At 39.4% G+C, this 17,935-nt stretch overlaps 2 pseudogenes; one reads left to right on the forward strand and one right to left on the reverse strand.

The window, feature by feature from the left end:
• Positions 1-9,425: 9,425 nt before the first annotated feature.
• LOC105091365 (transcriptional-regulating factor 1-like) lies at positions 9,426-10,687 on the forward strand (annotated as a pseudogene).
• A 2,132-nt stretch (positions 10,688-12,819) lies between these two features.
• Positions 12,820-14,140, reverse strand: LOC105093585 (peroxisomal membrane protein 2-like; annotated as a pseudogene).
• Positions 14,141-17,935: the final 3,795 nt, after the last annotated feature.

Genomic DNA, 17,935 nt, shown 5'->3' on the forward strand with positions numbered 1-17,935 from the left:
TGTGTAACATGGAGTAAAACCATCTTAAGAGTGATACTAACTCCCCCGAATTTTCAAATACAATAAAATGCGCCAGAACCTCAGTCTGTGTTATAAAACTACACACCCACACCCAGAAGAAGCATCTTGATATAAGATGCGTTAAGAATGGTTCCTTAAACATTTATTTACACTTATTTGTATTCACAAATGGTTCAAATCCTCATAATAGCCTTTTTCCTGGTTGATAAACCAAGAAAATGATATAAAATCAAAAGACAGATTGTAACCATTAGGTGGGAAATATTTCACGTGACTATGTTTTCTCTTAAAAATGACTAATATGTACTGAAGAGTTCAGGTAGATATAGTAAGATAATTAAATTATTAATTACACTAACTGCATGAACATATGTTTCAACTTACAGTCAAAGATCTGGAAATACATGACAGATATTCTTTAAGAATGAAAAATAGGTTTATAAAGGATGTAAGGAACAGATAAGCATTGCTTTATTTCAGGATAAACTGCACCCTGAATTGAAACAGTTTCAGCCATCTCAGTGTATTGACAGCATTTTGCAACCAACATCATTTTCTCTGTCAGTTTGTTACTGAAACATCTTTGATCTTATTAAAACAACAAGCATCACTACTGGAGATGAAGTTAGAATATGTGGATTAGGATTTGAATGCTATCTTCAGGTAACTTGCTGTAAAACTTCTTTTCCTTTTCTGTAAAATACATGATACTTACCATAACCTGGGCTTACTGTGAGAAATCATAAATTACCATTTCTGTATTGCTCTGTGACAAGCACTTGCTATCCATTTCATAGTATTAATTCCCATGATCTCGACAAAAATATCTCCAATGTATAGTTTGACAACGAAACTGAGGTAAGAGAGATTCAGTAACTTACTCAAGCAACCCAGCCTGTAAGCGGTAAGTCAGGTTAGGGATCAGGCTGAATCAGTTGAAACTTCCCCTTTTAATAGGAAACAATATTGGAAAGCATTGAGCACATAGTAGGTTCACAAAACTGCGGTTTCCCTCCCCAAAACATCTTTCAAAACCCAGCATAAATTATTTTCAGATGATCTACATTTTATACCATACATTGAAATGTTACATGAAGTAGTATATATATTATATATAAATGCACTTACCATCTATAAAGTGGCATACACATACACAGATTATGACTATCGGGGCTGATAGTGGAAAAGTGACCTTATCTTGGAATGACGGGTCCCATGTAGGAAGCTGGGATATCTTGCAGTAAATCCATCCATCTATAAATAATAGGCTATTTTCATAACACACATCAGTTACGGTTCACTCTAAATCTACAATCTCAAAGGATACATTTTGTCTTAGGGAGATGTGTGTGGGGAGGTTTCCTGTGTAAATCTTGTTGAAAATAGTAAATGTTTCCCTGAGGACCAATTAAGTATGATAAATCTCAAGTTGTTCCTCATGAAGCAAGAGAGTAAGCAACAAATTGCTGAAAAGTTGTTTTAAGATGATGCTTTCTTACAGAGCAAGTACTTCCCACAGCATCTGTGGCACCACAGTTTGATATAATTTGAATTATTTTATATGTTGTGATAGATCTGTGTTTATCAAAAATTCCCATCCAAACCACATTAATCTTCAGAGGAAAATGGAGACTGTAGATGGTTATTACAGGAATTCTATGAAATCAAGACATTATTAGTCATAGAATATCTCTCAGGGTCTTTGGGAAAACAGTTTTCCTAAAGCAACATACCACGACTCAACCAAGTATTTACTGAGCTCCTAATATATATTTAATCTGTGCAAGAATATAGGGAGACTTTTACCTATAATGTGGGAATAAAAATGTCAAATAATTGCAGACTTTTAGAAGGTGCTACCTAAGGAGTCATGATCATCATACCATCTTGAATGCATCTGAACTCATCAGTATAATTAAATCCTCAAACCTGTCTTATTCACGATTGCATCTCTGGTCCTAAATTAGTGTTTCACATGCAACAGAGACTAAGTTTTGCAAATGCTTTTTAAACTCTTGAATTGATAAATAGGTGTGGGTGTGCATACATGCATGTATGTCTTATTCATGAACATTTGATTAAATTGTAAGACTTCCATAGCCATAGTATATATGGCTTACTTCTCATAATTGGGCTTAAGAATTCAGAGACCCAAGTGTAAATAACGTATGGAACATCCAAACAGAAGCACACACCCACACCGTCACCACCATTATTATCACCACAACACATCCTTCTTACAGAGCATTCTGCAGAGGGGGCTATTTATAGATTCTGTTCTTCAACACCTGAATCTTGAATGCAGTAGCAATTTGTAGTCTAGTGAAATAAGTTAGGTATCAATGATTTAACTGAGATTGACTGAATTTCAGACTCTTAAGTTACATTTTATATAATTTTGTTCAGTGGTTCACTTGGACAGTTTTACACACATAGCAAATGATGGTGTATCAGTTAGCTTTTGATACATAATACATGATTCCAAGACTTAGTATCTTAAAACAAGTTTTCTTAAAACGTAGCTCACAATTCTGTGTGCATTCTTGGATGATTTCTGCTGGACTTGCTTATGGGTCTACAAGTGTTGCAGTTGGCAGGGTGGTCAGCTGGGCTGCTGGGGTGACCGGACCGTATGCCTCTCATCCCCCAGCAGACTAGCTCAACTTCTTTAAACAGTAGTTGCTGGATTCCTAAGACTAGCAAGACAGCAAACCCCAATGAGCAGCAAGGGTTTTTTCGGTCTAAGCTCGCTATCATTTTACAGACTAAAGCAAGTCGTATGACCAATCCCAGAGTCAATGTGAAAGAGTATGACTAAAGGATATGCATTCAGGGGAAGAGATCACTGCAGCTATCTTTCCAAACAATTTACCACTTAAGACTGTTATTCTTGTTTCCAATTATACATGAATTCTTTCATTAAATATATATTATAGTGCTACGTGACCCACAGTTGGTTGAACCTATGGATGCAGAACTGTGGATACAAAGGGTCGAATGTAAATTTACCCGTGAATTTTTAACTGCACAAAGGGTTGGGTGCCCCTAACCCTTGAATTGTTCAAGGTTCAACTGTATTCTCTTTTTCTTGTACCTTTTGACCACCTTCACCTATTTTGCTTACCCCTCACCTTCTGCCTCTGGCAACTGCCAATATGCTTTCTGTATCTATGAGCTTATTTTTTGTTTTTGTTTTTATAGATTCAACATATAAATGAGATCATATGGTATCTGTCTTTCTTTGACTTATTTCACTTAACGTAACACCCTCAATATCCATCCATGTTGTCTAAAATGGCAAGATTTCATTCTTTTTATGGCTAAATAATATTTTATATATATATATATATATATATATATATATATATATATATATATATCCCATTTTCTTTATCCAATCTATTGTAAATAATGCTACAATAAACATAGGGGTTAGTGTTTTCATTTTCTTCAAATAAATACACAGGAGTGGAATAGCTGGAGTATATCAAAATTGTTTTTAATTTTTTTGAGGAATCTCTATACTGTTTTTCATAGTGGCTGCACCAATTTACATTCCCACCAACAGTGCATGAGGGTTCCCTTTTCTCCATGTCCTCTCGAAAACTTGCTGTTTCTTATCTTTTTGATAATAGCCATTCAGCAAGTGTAAGGTGATATCTCATTGTGGTTTTGATAGCCACATGCAGAAGAATGAAGCTGGATCACTACTTTATACCATACACAAAAATTAACTCAAAATGAGTTAAAGATTGAATGTAAGACTTGAAACTGTGAAAGTTCTAAAAGAAAACATAAGTGGTAAGCTCCTTGACATCAGTCTTGGCAACGATATTTTGGACTTGAAGCCACAAGCAAAGGCAATAAAAGTGAAAATAAGCAAGTTGGGACTACATCAAACTCAAAAGCTTCTTCACAGCAAGGGAACCCATCAGCAAAATGAAAAGGCAGCCTACTGAATGGAAGAAAATATTTGCAAATCATGCATCTGATACAGGGCAAATATCCAAAATATATAAAGAACTCATACAACTCAGAAACAAAAAAGAAAAAAAGGCAATCCAATTAAAAATGGTCAGAGGATCTAAATAGACATTTTTTCCAACGAAGACATCCAGATGGCCAACAGATACATGAAATGATGTTCAACATCACTCATCATTAGGGAAATGCAAATAGAAACTTCAGGATCTACCCATTCTAAAGTAAAAGGCATTCTCCCTTGGGACTAAATCACCAAACTTTAGGAAACTTCATATTTATCAGTATCAATTACCCACCATGGCTCATGTCTTTCTTATTCATGTTTTACAAGCTAGTTTTACATTCAAGATGCACACGAAATTTTTTTATACCTTCATGTCCGATTTGCATGCACACTCCCCTTTGTCATTTTCTTAAAGATATGGTGAGACTAGTTTAAAAACAGAAATGATTTCCCAGATAAAAAACTAAGTCCAAAATAAGTGGACCAGTTGAGAAATAGATTTAAAAGTTTTTTTTTCTTTGAAACTCCCTTGAACTTGAAATTGATAAAAATTTGAACTAAAAAATTAAACATTTGGACAAATTTTAGTTTTTTCCCATTTAACAGGACAGAACAATTTTCCCATTGTACTTTGCAATGGAGAAAATGCATTCAGTTCTTTTATTCTATTGACTAGATTATAATGGGATATATGGTTGGAATGTTTACTTTATGCTTATAATGTCTTATAAACACATAATCTTCAGAGTCCAAGACCATCTTTTTAATCTAGCACATATTTAATGCCAGTTTTTGAGAATCATGAAAGCCAGCGAGAAATGCACGCAAAGTCCCACAGCATGAGATTTTACTGCCATTATTCCTGGCAGGAATACTATCATTAAAAAGATTTCTACATGAATTCTTCTTCCATTAGAAAAAAAAATAGCAGTAGTTAATGTTGATTGCACTTTCACAACATAAAGGCACTTTGATAAGTGCTTTCCATGAATTATCTCACTTAAGCAACAAATACAAGACAAAGTAAATTGGAACAATCTATTGTTTTTAATGGGGGTACCTAAATTACCCTACACGACTGCCGAAATTGATCTACTAAGCTTGATTATTACTAATTTGTCACTTGACATTTTGCATGTTGCTTGTCATGAATTTGAAATTCCAAACAGACTGAGAATTTTAACTCTCAAATAGTATATGAAGTCAGTTTTCTTATCTTAGTAATAAGGAAACATTCACTGGATGATTATTAGCTCACTTTTAAGTCAATGTCTGTAAAATGAAGGACAGATAGTTAGATACATATTTTTGAGGGAGGGTAAGGTCTCAGTCTGCTTAAGGACTAGAGTAAATTTCTAGTGTCTTGATAGAGGAATATGAATCCCACTAGAACTAAAAACCATTTCTGCTCACTATTTCACTAGTATGTTAAGACATCATTTGAACTTTGTTCTCGATCTTCTCCTTTTTTTAAACTAAACTGGTATAATGCAAACGGTAGTTGGTTGTGTTTTTCAACGTGTTCTGACTGTGACTGTCGCTGAAGGCTGGCCAACATCCATGAGTACATAGAGAACGTTGCATCATCTCCCAACATACAAAGTGTGAAGAGAGTCCCCAGGTGTTCAATCTATCACTTTAAGGGCCGTGTTTTTCCTAAGAGTGTTGATGTGGAGCTTAAACATGAATGAAACCATGTTGATGGGAAAACTTCCCTGTTACATGGCTGTTAGTGTTGCAGTGATAATTTGATTAGGAAATCAGTCTTAACATGCCTATTTTGCTTTGCTTCATCTAGAAATAGTTATGTTTCCATCTTTATTTTGTGCCAAATACCAAATGAGTATTTACACAGACTGTCTCTGTTGAAAGGGTTCTCCAGACACCCAATTCTGCGAAAAGACTTATTTGAGTTACAAGTTATAAAAATGAATGTGGTGGTAGAGCAGATGCCTGAGAGCTCCTTCTGTCAGTGCTGATGCCTGTCTCTACCACTTAGCTGTGTGATCTCTGACAAGCTGTTCAAAGTCCCCGGGTCCCTCTTTCCTTATCTGTAACAGAGGAATCAACAGAAACAAACTCTACAGATGTGGGGAATAGTACATGAAAAGGTACATAATGCATTTTGGGATAGCATTTCTATAAGACCTAAGAAGTTATTTTAAAGTTACCAACTAACTCCCTAGATATCCTGATTTTCAAAGGCACTATTCTATGAAAATATAGTACATATCCCTGTATGTGAAATGAGGGGGGTTATGTTATTTGAAATTTTTAAAAAGAGAGGGTTTTTTTTCTATTCACCCTCATGTTTAAGAATGTAGAAAATCAGAATGTGACAATGAATATATGTATATTCATGTATGACTGAAAAATTGTGCTCTACACCGGAAATTGACACAGCATTGTAAACTGACTATAACTCAATAAAATGAATGAATGAATGAATAATAAAAAAATAATTTAGAAAATCAGCATCATTTCTGGGGCCAATTTGGGAAATTAAGATTGATTTCAGTCAGATGGAGGCCACCCTCCTTGAAGGAAATGGTTCCCCAAATTTTCCAAGATAGCACCTTTGCACATTCTTCTTTTAGTTAAGATAATGAACTCTGTATGGATGGGATGACAGTATATTTACCTGTATATTCTACACTGTACCTACTCAGTGCTTTGCACCAAGTAGCTACCCAGTAAGTAATCCTAAACTCTACCAAATTATGGTTGCCTCTTAATAATCTTACATAATTTTTGAAGTTTAAGTTTTTATGCCTTACATTCTCATATGGCACACTTTAAGGTAGCAGCCCTTAGTCTGGGAAAGACGTCTCTTCAGAACCAATTATAATGTCTCAGGAGTAAACAAAATATCCTGTATGGGGACATCTATTACCATAGATTTAGAACAGAGTACAGTGGAGGAAACACACGTGACTGGGACATGGGATAGAGAGCTTTGCTTTGCTATCATCATGTGGGGGCAGAAAAACTTAAATTACAGCATCCTACTGAATAAGAACATACTGTTTGTTTTAGTTTTCTGGGGCTGCCATAATAAAATAATGAGTGGCTTGAACAACAGAAATTTTAAAAATTATTGTGTATTAATAATCACTCATGTTAATGACTGTTTCTTTCAGTGAAATTTTTACCCTTACATCATTATTTTATTAACATTTCTGAAGGGAATTGAAATTATGAAAGTGGTAAAAATGACATCAATCATCAAGGAAAACAGAAGACAAAGCATCATAGAGAGGAAAACAGTTCATGATCCTATGACAATCATGCTTCGATAAAAACATATCTAACCTGCGGAGGGAAATAGCTCAATGGTAGAGCATGTGCTTAGCATACAAGAGGTCCTGGGTTCAATCCCCAGTACCTCCACTAAAAAAACAAAACAAAAAACATATCTAACTTGAGGAAATCAGATGTCTACCGGTCAAAATATCATCACTCTCTCTCTCCACATTTTTAACATGTCTCGTGGTAACTGGTCAGATAACACGCAAGGCTACAGTAATAATACAGTGGTCTGGGCCACTGGCATCGCCATGTCACCATCAAAATGAGCATGCCAGAGCTTAACTTGAACAAATACATCCTTTAATTGGGAAAGGCTGTATATCCCTTAAGATGACAGGAACATGGGTGTGAATTATTATACGTACTGATTCATTCAACACCACTGTGAGTCCTTACTACGCTTGTGGATCCATATTCTGAGTGATGTATCTGCTGAATGCAGTTATCTAGGACAAGCAGTGGAAGAACTTCTCAACACACAGATTCCACTCAGAAACAGTATTTCTCCTACTGCGCTCAGAGGAAACTAACCCATGAGATTCTTCACAAGAAAGGGATTCCTAGCCAAGCAAGTACGTAAAACACTGTGTAATATATTCGCATACTTAGGGTTGCATGGTAAACATTAGCTATGAATAAAACATTAGCTGCATCCCAAAAGTCCGTTTAACTCTTTAAGATGTGTGCAGCCTGTCACTGTATCTATGGACCTAGAAACAAAAGAAAACCTTAGTGTTTGATTGAGCTAACATTTTCCAAGACAGATAGATGGGTAAAGATAATCATAGCAATGGCCTATGTGAAGGTACAGATATAAAAATAATGATTAGTCATTTAACATGCCTATCTGTCTAATCTGTCTACCTATTATTGGTCTGTTTTCATCTTCCAAATATATTTTTCTTGGTATCTTTCCAGACACTCATGAATTGTAGTGATCGTTACTCTATAAGATGAACATTCTGTAGAAAGACACTTCTAGTGTTTCCTTTCTTGTATCATTCTAGATATCGAATCTTTACTTACATCAAAATGCCATCTCATTAACTGTCAGTCCTGCATATCAGCATTTCCGGTATCTGAGTTATATTCAGTGAATACTGAGTTGCCCTTTTCCTTGCATGATATGCCATGACTTTTTTTTTTTTTTTTTTGCAACCAAATATCACAGATGTAGACTAAAACTGTGGTCTCTGACTTTTTTCCCCATCACAACTGTTGCAAATATTCAAAATCACAACTCATGCTATTAATTTCAGCTGATATTTTCAACTCTCTTAACCCAGCACTTACATCCGACAGCTGTAAAGGCTTTCAGCCATAATAAATCTCTGCCTGACTTACCAAAGCAAACAGTGTTGAGGAGAGTGATCGCTCTAATAACATTTTGTCAGCTCAAATCACCACCACAACATAAGTGATTCAGACAGTCTGAACTGACTCCAGGCTTCCCAACCTCCGGTCCTTATTTCCTATTTTCTTTTACTTATGACCTGTTCTTAACAGGTCATAATATTCTGAAGACTCTGAAAATGCTGTGTTCATTCCTCAAGACTGGCTGAATGCCTGTTTAACACATTTTTCTTCTCTGTCTCTTTCAGAAGATTCTGTCTTCTGACCTGCTTAGTCTAGTTCATCTAAAAACCAAGTTTATTGGGGTCTGCTAATTTTGGGGGGGAAAAAAAGAGTGGTTAAACTGTAATACTATAAAATTAAAACTTAGGTAACAGATCTTTATTCTTGGGAAGTAAGTGAAACAGTGACTTTCGTTGATATGCTTAAAATTAATTCCAGAGGATGTGATGTCCATGGAGCATGTCACTCTCAACTGGGCATGTCATAAACAATGGGTGAGTGAATTCATGAGCTTCCCTGGAATTGAGTTCCACGAACAGAAGCTAGGTCAGGGCAAGTGAACCTGGTGGAGAAATGTATGTATCATCTAAAGCCATGCTTTTCAGATGGCAAATAATGCAACAATTAAGAGTACAGGGCATGTCACCCGCAGCTGCCCCTCACGCACGTGCTGCTCTGCCGCTCCAACAGCATCAATGGCAGCAACCGTGACAGTCACCCCGGGGCCCGGAGAGCAGACTGTTGACGCTGAAGCACACATCAACATTGGCTTGAGATTCCAAGCAGAGATCCCAGAACTCCAGGATGTCTCTGCCCTGGCCCAGGACACACACAAGGCCACCCTGGTATGGAAGCCCTGGCCGGAGCTGGAAAACCACAACCTCCAGCAAAGAGTGGAGAATCTCCCGAATTTCTGCTGTTCAAGTGCATCGCCAGGTGGAGGGACCAATTCTGAATTTGCTTTGCACTCTCTCTTCAAAGCCAAAGGTGATGTGATGGCTGCTCTGGAAATGCTGCTGCTGCTGCGGAAGCCAGTCAGGTTAAAATGTCATCCTTTAGCAAATTACCACTGTGCCGGTTCAGACAAGTGGACCTCCCTAGAAAGAAAACTGTTTAACAAAGCACTAGCCACTTACAGCAAGACTTTGTTTTTGTACAGAAGATGGTGAAGTCCAAGACGGTGGCTCAGTGCATGGAACACTACTACACATGGAAAGCAAGCATGAGGTTGGGGCAGAAACACCGGACACGCCTGGCGGAAATCATCGATGACTGCGTGATGAGTGAAGGACAGGTAGAGGAGGAGGACCCGGAAGAAGACAGGAAGTCCACAAGAAGAGAGGGAGCAGCTGAAGTCCCCGGAGCCTCCACCCGGCCTGGTCCTGGCTTCCACAGAGGGCCCCCACCCACCCCGTGCAGGCCCCGGGCCAGCCCTCAGGCTCCTTCATCTGTGAGATGCCCACCTGCGGGGCTGTGATCAGCTCCTGACAGGCACTGAACGGCCATGCCCGCATCCACGGTGGCACCAACCAGGTGACCAAAGCTCGGGGTGCTGCCCTTCTGGGAAGCAGAAGCCTGGCAGTGCCCAGAGCGGGTACTGCTTGCTCGGTGAAAAGCTCGCCCTCTCACAGCACCACCAGCGGCGAGACAGACCCCACTGCCATCTTCCCCTGCAAGGAGTGTGTCAAAGTCTTCTTCAAGATCAGAAGCTGAAGTGCACACATGAAAATGCACAGGCAGCAGGAGGAACAGCAGAGGCAGAAGGCTCAGAAGGCGGCTTTTGCAGCTGAAATGGCAGCCACGATCGAGAGAACTACGGGGCCGGTGGGGCCGCCGGGGCTGCCACCCCTGGACCAGCTGAGTCTGATCAAACCCATCAAGGACGTGGACATCCTCAATGATGAGGTCGTGCAGCAGTTAGGCGGCGTCATGGAAGAGGCCGAGGTCGTGGACACCGGTCTCCTCTTGGATGATCCAGATTCCGTTTTGCTTCACGGTGACATGGAACTGTAAAGCCCTGCCCGTCGCTGGGAAACAGCAAGAACCCACGCCTCCGCCTTCATTCACCAGGAAACCTGGACTGCCTGCTCATTTCGTAACCATTTTAAACTACCTGTTTAAACAGTCGTCATTTTTTTCAGGTTTAGAAAAAAAGTTCATTTCTTTTCCTTTTATTTAAAAAAATGTTTTTGTGAGTGGTTGGGGGGAATAAATAATTGACACAATTCTAAGAAACAAAGCTGAACAACAGCTTAGGGTGGAGGGAGGCGTACAGAGCAATGACTAAGAAGAGCCGGCTCCTGAGCCTGCGTGCCTGGGCTCACGTTCCCAATCCTGTCACCTCCTTGCTTGGCTAAAACACAGGTTACTTAATCCCCCTGGGCTTTAATTCTTTCAACTATACCTGAGAGATAATAACAGGAGTTAATGAGCTAATAATACTCTACTCATAACAGTATTTGGTACATGAAAATTGCTCCCAAAATGTTAGCCTTACTATTTTTAGCAAAGGAAGACATTGACTAGAAAGTTTAACAAATTTGCCTAAGGACACACAATTAGTTCACAGCAGAGGCTTGATTTTACTTGGCACTTCAGAGCCACCTGGCACTCATTACTGGATAACAGATACATGTTATTTATTATGAGTATCCAGCTAGGGATTGGGAAAGCAACGATGAGTTAAATTATTTTGTTAGATCTTACAGTCTCATTATGGAAAAATGTAATTACATAAGCAAACGATGTTGTGTGTGTGCGCGCGCACTGTTGCATACAACCCACAGAGGGCACTGGGCCGCTAATGGGAGGAATGACCTCTTAGTGCCAGAGAGCTTCACGGGGAAAGTGACTTTAAAGCATAGAGTGAAAAAGTGAAAGACTGAAGGCTGGCGAGCATTTGGGCAAAGTGGCCAGGATCTCTCAATGTCTGCACCGTAACAAACCTGTCACTGGTTTTTACATCTAGAAAAGCACTTCCATGGAGCCTATGAAAGCTGGCAAGCCTGGAGATAATTCCATCAACTCAATAATGTGAATAAAATACAATGCACATAACCTCCTGATGCTTTTTTCCTTTTTTCTTTTCTTCTTCTTCTTTTTTTTGGGGTGGGGGGAAGGATTAATGACTGTTTATAGAATTCTAAGCAATGCCTTTTCAAACTCAGGCCATATAAGTGCAAAGTGTGATTAATAACCCTGTGAGGTTAAATGTTTGATTATATGGCAAAAAAGAAAGTTGCTACTGTTGGTACAAATGGAGTTGGTGTGTAACAGAAAGAACAATGAACAAGAAGTAAAAACATACATTATTCCTCTTTTGGCTCTGCTTGTTGAAAGTATACTTAAAAACCTTTTTTGTTTGTTTAGAGGACAACTATGTCTGTTCTTCAAATGGTTGTCGGTGAGCATCGATGTCTTCTGGTTTTAGACACCTCAACTTTATTGAATCTTTTGAAAAATAGAGAGACAGAGAAAGACAGAGAGAGAGAGAGAAACATTTGGCATTGGCTATTAGGAGAAAATTGTAATGCTGGAGATAACAGGTTTGCTGATAGAGCAATCTGGACTTCGGTCTTTCAGAAACTATAGAAGTACCCTTTTAACTTGGGGATCCTGTTCTCACGGACATGCAGCCCAACAGACAAGGCAATAATTCTGTTCAAGATATCGCAGTTTGCACAGAGTATTGAGAGTAACAGTAGCAGAATTTTCATCACATTCCAGTTTTGTAAATACACTAAGTAACTAGATAATTGAATCTGGTTTCCTTCAGTGTTTTCCCTTTCTGTCGGTGTGTACCAGCTCAATGCTTCCTTTCTTCTCCAAATTCATATGTCATTTATAGAATGCAGTCTTGTTTTATGATGATTAAAAACAGTTATTAAGTTTATGCCAAGCAATAATGGGACCGCCCAAGATGATTAAAGAGGGAGTGAGGGATAAAGTCTTTGCCCCAAGCAATAGTTGGTTCAGAGCGTGCACTGATGTTTAAGACTCCATCCTACTCCCCAGAATACTTAGTACATTTTCTTTATTCAATTTATAAGCCCAAAGTCAGGCATTGAACTGTTTATAAAAGCGTCAAACATTTGTAACTTCTTTTTTTTTTGGAAAAAGCTGTTACAGTTTATTGTGATCCTAATTCAATCCAAGGTGACAGGTGAAGTCATCTCAACTGAATTTTAAGTTTCTAGGGCAGCACCGCTTGAGGACAGCTACTGCCTTGTTAAAACACAAGATTCTGACATTAAGAGATATCTCTTTCTCCATTCAGCATTTTAGGGCATCTTGAATCACATGCTCTAGAGCCAGATCGACTTGTTTCTGCTCTCTTACCTTGGGCAGGTGAGCATTTTCCCTTGTTGCACGTCATCAGCATGGCTGACGTTCTCTCCAAGTCATCTTCACTGCCCCAGGGAGGCCAGGTAGGCGTCCCAGAACACAGCCACCACGTTGGCAAAAAGCACGCGGAACTGCAGAGGGACGTAGTTGATGTTGATAAACTGCACCGGGGTCCAGGCTCGCCAGTTCGTCTGCAGCGCCGTCCAGAGCCCGCTCTTCATCTTGGCAGCGAAGGCGGCCGTCCTTCCCGTCCAGGAAGCTCATGACGAGGCAGAACAGCAGCAGGAAGGCCGGTGCAAAGCGGAAGCGGGCCAGGAGCAGCCTGTTGACGCCCACCAAAGGGGCCTCGGAGGGGACCCAGTGCGCCACGAAGACGAAGAAGTGACTCAGTGGCCCTGTGAAGAAGAACCCAAAAATGGCGTATCTGAGAGGCCCACTGACATCGAGCTTCTGAGAGCAGTTCTCTTTCTTCTGCTGCTTCTCAATCATCTGGGCCAGGAGGTTCCCAAGGGCTGACAAAATGCCACTGGTGGCCGCCTTGGTGAGCACGGGGTGGAGCCGCAGGAGGCGCAGGTACTGGGCGATCGCCCGCCGCGGGAGCGCCCCCAGCCCGGCCGCAGCCGCCGCTTCGACGCCGCCGGCGCCCTCGCCTTTGCGCCCCGCCAACCGCAGAGTGAATGTTTATATGGCCCTCATTACACACTGGACATTGTTCTACGCACTTTACCTGTAACAACACAGTGATACTTACACAACCTGATGAAGTAGGTTCTATTTCTATCCCCATTTTACATGAAAAGAAACTGAGTTGCAAAGATTAGCTAAATTGCCCGCTAATGGACTCCGTAAAGAGACTGGAGGCTGCTAACGATCACCTAATCAGCCAGTAAATTTTGTAGAAGAGTTAGCCTGGGGCTGAATCCATTATGGCGCTCTTGACTTGGCTGCCCCAGTGAAACAATGTAATATGTTATTTGAAGATGGCTCACCTGCTTCAGCTCTTCGTCCGTGCTGCCTCCTGAGGGAGGCCTTTCCCAATGCCTTCTTTACAGGGATCACCACTCCCTTCCCGGCTTGCCTCTGCCCCTTCCCTGATTTATTTTTGTCCACAACCTTTATCATGTGATTACCAGGTGTGTGATATATTCTATTCTATTCTTCTATTCTATTCTATTCTATTCTACTCTATTCTATTCTATTCTATTCTATTTTGTTTCGTTTTAAATTGTGTGTCTCTTCACGAGAATTAGACCCCACGAGGGCAGTACTCCTTAGCTGACACTTAGCGCGGTGCCTGTAACAAAGAGGTTATTTCTCCATAAATGTAAGTCACATAAATGGATGAATGAATATGTTGGCGACCTTTCCTAAACAAATCAACATTACAGAGACTGTTGACATATTGATTTTTTAATCTGTGAGTGGCCACCTTCCTTGATTTAGTTGAGTCTTCATTACTTAACACTGAAAGATTTTTTTTTTTCTATAGTGACGGCTCCTTATACCTAAGTACGGAGTCTCATCTGCTGTTTAGTTTGTTTCAGTCATGGAAGAAGTCTGACTTTGGAAATGTTCTTTGAGCCCCCAGAGACCTTCTCAGCCAGTCCTTTGCTGGAATCACGCTCCATTGGTCAACTTTTACGTATTGTCTCTACTAATAACAAAGAAAAATAGGGGGGAAAATAGACCAATGGTGCGTGCCTACTAGCCCTTTGTCTTGTGTGTGAATATATATAAAAAGCTGGCTATATGTCTACATCTGGATTTATGCCTTTATCTAACCGACTTTTTATAACCAAACTACAGCACAATGACGTTATTCCAACGTCGAATGGGTACTGTGATGCAGCATGGCTCAAGGTCCAATCAGAAAGGTCCTCTTGGCCACTTAGGCAAACCATGGTGCATCACAAGCCTTAAGAAACCCAGCTTTGACAATTAAATGAATTATTCTGCTCAGGGCAGAGAAGAAAGTCAGAGTGAACAGAAGTGAGAGCTAGAAAGAATGTCTTTTAGACACACTCAATGGAAAGTAAATTTGATGGCTGTGCAAATGATTGAAATGATATAATAATTCAGGCACAATAAATATTTAACTTTTTTGTTCAAATATTTCTGAAAATCCCACCTAAAATGTCACCTGTTCTCCTATTTTGCCTCTTCATCTAAGAACTTTTCTTTCTTTCCCCCCTATTTTTCTGCAATTGATCTTTATTTTACATACAGATCAGCCTGTGAGGTTGTGTTCACAGTCCGAAGAAATTTTTTCCTGGAATATTCCTGCCTCGCGTTGGACTTTGGGGAGCCCCCCTGAGCAGCTTGGAGACCAGAGGCATACCTCAGTCTCCCAGGGGGTTCTTATTACAGTGCATTTGCCAGTCTCTTGTGGCAGAACAGAAGAAAGAAGGGAAAGAGGGGGTGGGAGGAGGGGGGAGCCCGCCTTGGGGGAAAGTGCTCCGTAGATTTGTCACCTGCCATTACAGCCAACCTTTTTAAATTTTCAGTGATCCTAGTGTGTCACCCAGCATCAATCCTAGCCCTCATCTCCTAGATGGAAAATTTCAGTCATCCTCAATTCCTTAATCTCCATCCTTATGAACTCTGCCTTTGAAATCTATTCTACCCTTTGTCTGTGATTCTAACCCAGACTTAGGATTTCTTATTCTTTGTTCCCGACAACATTTCCTTTATTCCAAAAATGTGAACAGCCTGCCAGACAGTCGCACAGCATCTCCCTTCTCTGGGTCCCCTCTCCCTCTCTTCTCTAGCCCAAATCTTAACATTCAGGCCCTGTCTTTAATGGTCACTGAAGTGATTTGCCTATTCTTGGCCGGCCCCAGTGAATAACTTTTGTGAATGGCTCTCAAGGTTTTTCATGTACGTAAGTCCTCTTCTGAGGGAGGTTGTGAGTATCTTAGGAGGCGAGAACCACATATGTCCTTTATGTCCCTCAAAGGGCTCAGATAGCTTGGGGCATGAACTGAGTTATTCATAGACTTTTTTTGAAGTCTCTGCCATATAGATAAGAGGTCTGTTAACCCTTAGACTTTATTTCTATATTTTCTTATTTAAAAACCATATTTTACTTTGTAGAATAGATAAACAAGATTATACTGTATAGCACAGGGAAATAGATACAAGAACTTGTGGTAGCTCACAGAGAAAAAAATGTGACAATGAACATATGTATGTTCATGTATAACTGAAAAAATTGTGCTGTACACTGGAATTTGACACAACGTTGTAAAATGATTATAAATCAATTAAAAAGTTAAAAAATAAAATTCATTAAACAAAACATATTTTACTAACTGAAATCACTTGTATTATATTTACTTCTCTAGACCTAGTTCAAGTTTCTTCATCTCCCAATTTGGAAAGACTCCTAGCAAACATGTTCCAGTTCATACCAAATCAGTTCTACAAGAACTGGAAGAAGCAGCTCATTCTCTCCAAGTGGGTTAATTTTCTGTTTCCAGTTCAGCCAATGGAATTTACTTTTTTAAACAGTGTAGATCTCACTGCTATCTGACCTTCAACTTCTAGATAATTTTTCTTAAATTTAAATAGATATTTTTTGTCATTTATCCTCCTCTTTTAATATGACTTCCTCTTCTTTCTTTCCATCTTTCTCCTCTTTCTCTCTTCCTGTCTTTGATTTTTGATTTAAATCCATCTCTTCCTTTTGCAAAGTACCACGCAACTTCTTTTTCCCAAGTGGTACAAATTTTTGATTCCTCCCCTCAAATTAATTTATGGATTTATAATAACTTTCTCCCAAACATTTTTAGCCAGATTAATTGCTGAAATTTATCTAAAGGCTTAATAACCTCTTCATGTTTGGGGGGAAATGCTAACAAAGGTAGATGTTTCTATGGAGAAAGTTTTATACAAATGTGTCACACTTGGAAAACATCCCTTTAAAATATATGTATTGAAGATTTATCTACTCAACAAATAGTTATTAAACACCCATTATAGGCATTTTTCTGTACAATAGAAACATTTGAGAAATGTCCAGTGGGATGGAACTCAAGTAAAAATATTTTTCAATATTAATTTTGAAAATATTTTACTTTCTTTCAATGACCTGTTGCCAAACTAAGACCTCTTCTCCCCACGTGTCTTCAATATTTTATTCTTACATTTTTATGAACTACTTTTTATTAATTAATTAATTTCACTAGTTAATCTTTGTTACTTACAAAGAGACAGCTCTGTTTAAATGCGTTAGACTTGTTATCTCATTTAATCCTCACAGCAATGCTAAAAAATAAGTGTTATTATCATCCCCATTTCAAAGGAGTGGAAATTGTGTGGCTTGAGGCATTAAAACACCTGCCTGAGGTCACACAGCAATGACCCATTAGTGCAGGGCTGGAGCCCTGGCAACCCACTCTCCTATTTTTTTAAACCACTGTGCTGTAGTGCTTCCCATTTCAAGTGCTTTGCAGCATCTATTTGTAACTGTTCTTCTCTCCTCCTGTCTTCCTTCCCCTCCCTCTCCTCTTCCATCTTCTTCCTTTTCAAGACCCACCTTTAAAGGGCCATATCACTGTGGCATGTCTGCTTTGTAAATAATCTGGGAACTAGTCTCATCAAAATGGTTTTAAATTTTGCCTTTAAAAGGATCACACTGCAATCAATATTTATTGAATTTCAACTCCTTTTTCAGCAACTTTCCTTGGTGCAGACAAACCTGATTCTTGTCCCTCTCAATATAAGTCCACCCAAATGAAGACACAATGTCAGAAGGTGTAATCTTTATGAAAGAGAGGTTTATTGTCCTCTGAGGTGGCGATGGCTCCTCTGCGGAACACTGCCTCAACCAAGTCGCTGCAAGATGTGTGTGATAAGGGCATGTACATGTTTACAAAATGATTCGCAAGTGCATCGTCAGCACTCACTTCAAAGCCA

The sequence above is a fragment of the Camelus dromedarius genome, chromosome 26 (genome assembly GCF_036321535.1).
Source record: "Camelus dromedarius isolate mCamDro1 chromosome 26, mCamDro1.pat, whole genome shotgun sequence".
Taxonomy (NCBI): Eukaryota; Metazoa; Chordata; class Mammalia; order Artiodactyla; family Camelidae; genus Camelus; species Camelus dromedarius.